The sequence below is a fragment of the Myotis brandtii genome, unplaced genomic scaffold, assembly GCF_000412655.1.
Source record: "Myotis brandtii unplaced genomic scaffold, ASM41265v1 scaffold136, whole genome shotgun sequence".
NCBI classification, from domain to species: Eukaryota; Metazoa; Chordata; class Mammalia; order Chiroptera; family Vespertilionidae; genus Myotis; species Myotis brandtii.
This window is the reverse complement of record NW_005354829.1, coordinates 1326854-1330493: the sequence shown is the minus strand read 5'-3', so window position 1 is coordinate 1330493 and position 3640 is coordinate 1326854. Positions and strand designations below refer to the sequence as shown.

The following is a 3640-nucleotide window of genomic DNA, read 5'->3' as shown; positions in this document are numbered from 1 at the left end:
ATGCTCCCTCTTTCTCTAGCTGTACTGACCCAGTGCTGTGACAACACATGACTGAGGGAGTTAGATCCCTGAGTGGGTAATGGAGCAGCGCCTGCTGGCCTACACTGCACTTTACAACAATAAGCACCTGAGATCACCACAGCATAGCAGGGCCACTCTGATCAGTGCAATGGTCCCTTATACCTCAATGAAAGCTCTGCTAAGCAGCTGAGCATCTTTTCAAGATATGGAGATAGACAATAGAGATATGAAAACTACAACTTTATTTCCAAACATTGTTAACAATACCATACAGACATTCATACAGAAGCATGTTTCAAAGGTTGACAATTTCATATAATGTCAAAAAACGAGTATGTGACCTTTGGAGGTCATACAGTGGTTGTCAAAGGCAGGTTTACAGCCCTGGACAGGGGGCTCAGTTCATTGGAATGTCTTGTCATTCACCAAAAAATTTGCAAGTTCGATTCCAGTCTCTCTCTCTCTCTCTCTCTCTCTCTCTCTCTCTCCCTTCCTTTCTCTCTATATCAATAAACTTCATCAGGTGAGAATTTAAAAAAGGAAGTATATTTATAGTTGTTAGTAGGCAAAAGTTTATCCTTGTATTACTTGTTACTAATTACTGTACATATCTGTAACACTACTGTCAACCAGCTTTAGCTCAGCCCTTACATGAAATTTTTGTAAAACATGAGACAAAATCAAGACAATTAGAATTCCCCAAAAATTACATGGGAGAGAATAAATAGTAAATAGAATGTTTTTCTTATGGAAACTTGACTTAGGAAAGTTAAATCTACAACACAGATACCATAGAACTCAGAAAATGCAGCACAAACTGCAAGGAGCCAGGGTGTGTTACCACACACACCCAGAGGAGGAAGCCTTGGTGGGTGTGTTTCATATCTGGAAAATTCTGCTCACAATGTCAATGGTGGTGACCAGCTTGCTGTCAGGGTGGAAGCCATGCAAAATTGGTTTCAAATGTTCACACTGATGATGACTCACCACATACCAGAAGAGTATGAAAGGTTAATTACTCACATAATGAGGTTTTGGAGGGAGAGTCAGATGGATATTAGAATAGGTCCCAGAATGATTGAGAGCGCAGGGAAAAGGGACTAGCTTGTAGTGTTCGTGTTGGTTACTGGGTGTTATTGGTGGAAGCCAGCTGACACTGATGGAAACTTACTTGATTGGAACTTCCCCCCTGCACCCATGGATGGGGCACCTGGACTTTCTCATCAGTTTCCCAGGTGTAAGGTTAGGGAGGAGAGAAGGAAGAGTCCTTAAAGCTTTCAACATTCAAATATCAAAACAGGAATCATGATCTTGATTATAAGTATTTGTTTCAGTAAAAATGGAGGAGAATAAGCAATACAAAATTTCCCCCAAATTGTTCATCACTTCACTCTGATGATACTGATTATGGGAGATTCTGAAGAGGATGCAATGGAGAAATAAAGCATAAGTTTTTTTGTAAATATATTCGTGAATCCATACAAGAATGAACTGTTATTCAAATTATAAAATGAAACCTCTCCCAACTCATAGTCCAGAAAAATGCCAATCTTACATCGTCCTAAAGGGAAAAGGCCAAATGCGCCAGTCCTTGCTGATATTGCCAGCATCCATTGCTTGGGGATGGTGATGAGTATTTCTGAGGAAAGATTCTTTACAGACACCTAAGAAACATTCACCTGCACCTCCTATTTCTACCTGCCAAAAATGCCTGCCAGCATCAAATCCCTCAGAACTCAGGACAGCTGGGAAAGAAGTGTGTGCCTGAAGATTATGAAGACCAAATGATGTCCTATAGGTCACACTTTTTCTATCTCTTGAGATAATGAGACATGGATGGGCTGTTTCAGGATCCAGTGTCAAATCTACCTGAAACGTGCGGATCATTTTATGCAGGCCCAAATAATGTGAGGGGAGAGAGCAACTCTCCTTTAATTCACATGGAAACACTGCTGGGGGCTCTAGGTTTCCAAGGCTGTTGTGGATACTTCCAATACTTCTCTTGTATTTCAGTTAACAGATTGCTTAGCCTGAACATATGGTATGAAATTTGTCTTCCATTTTCAGGTAGTTTTTCTTCAATATCCTTCTCTTCTCTAAGTAGAATGACATTAACTTTATTGAGAGCACAGGGAAAAGGGACTAGCTTGTAGTGTTCATGTTGGTTACTGGGTGCTGTTCATGTTGGTTACTGGGTGTTATTGGTGGAAGCCAGCTGACACTAATGGAAACTTACAAAGGAATACTTAAGTCTTTACATTCATAATATAATTCCTCCCTGAACTTATCCATCTTTCTTTTCACTTCGAAAGTTTTGCAACTTGGTTTTCATGTTCCATTTTAGCATCTTCAAGGTGATTAGTCAGGAACTCAATGTAACTTTTGAGCATCCCCCTGTGACTAGCTGCAGCTTCCTCAATGGAGATGAGGGGCTGATCCTGGTGGTTGGATGACACCCTGCACTGGGCACACAGCACCTGCAGGTCCTTCTCACAGAACAGGGCCAGACCCTCACAGTGCTTCTTACACAGGGGTTCCTCTTGCCTTTTCCTCTTTCCCCTCATGCCGGGAATCTGCTGAACAATCTCAGTCATGTGACATTGGGTGTTCCTCTTTAAGCTCCTGCCAGGGCAGTAGTGGAGGCAGACAGGACAGGGAAAGGTGTCCTGTAGACCTTCCCAGCGCTGGTGGATGCAGGAGGGACAGAAGTTGTGCCCACACTCAGTGGTCACTGGGTCTCTCAGGTAATCCAGGCAGATGGGACAGCTGGCCTCTGCCTGGAGCTCAGCCAGGGCGGCTGCAAAGGCCATTGTGCAGAGAGGGTGTCTGTCCCAAGACAGTCCCTTCAGTCAGTGTGATCCTCCAAGAGGGAGGAAAAGTGAGAAGCTGAGGTCTGCTCAGGCCTCCCTCCCTGTGGAAGGCACTAGGAGTTTCCAAGAAGAGTTCCAGTCACCAGCTGATATCCAGTCTTCCTGCCGCCCTCTCCTGTATTTAACACCACATTGGACAAGGATGTAGAGTGCTCCTGGTTAAAAACCAAGCACAATCCAAGTCATATGTGGTTTCTGTGGACAAATGATATTGCTACTTAAAGGACCGTTCAAGCAGAAGTAACATCAGGTAAACAAAATCATTATTCTGACAATATCTAAGGAGGTGTTTGCAAGGAAAACTATCATCTATTTTGCAACTCTAAAGGAATTAATCGATTTAGGGAAAATTATCATTATCAACTATCACAGAAAGAGTGAGAAACAGATATCAGAGAACTGTTGAAGGAATGACATAACATTACTTGTGAAGAAGCTTTTCCAGACAAATGAACCTAAATCTCATCAAACATGTTCCAAACCACCTATTTACAGAAAATATGAGGGGTGGAAAAACATGTGAAGAATTTCCTTCACATGTTTCAATTCTAACATGTCAACTTGATTGGTCCACTGGATAACCAGGTAGCAGGTGAAACACTAGTTCTGGGTGTGACTGTGAGGAGATTTCTGAGAGAGGGTAGTATTTTAGTGAGTGGATGAGCAGAGCAGATGGCCCAACCCAATGTCAGCGGTCATCATCCACTCCACTGAGGGCCTGAATAGAACAAAAGCTGGGGGAGGCTGAA

General features: G+C 42.7%; 1 pseudogene; it reads right to left on the bottom strand.

Annotated features, from left to right (window-relative positions):
• Nucleotides 1-1403: 1403 nt before the first annotated feature.
• On the bottom strand, nucleotides 1404-2964 carry LOC102252546 (annotated as a pseudogene).
• Nucleotides 2965-3640: the final 676 nt, after the last annotated feature.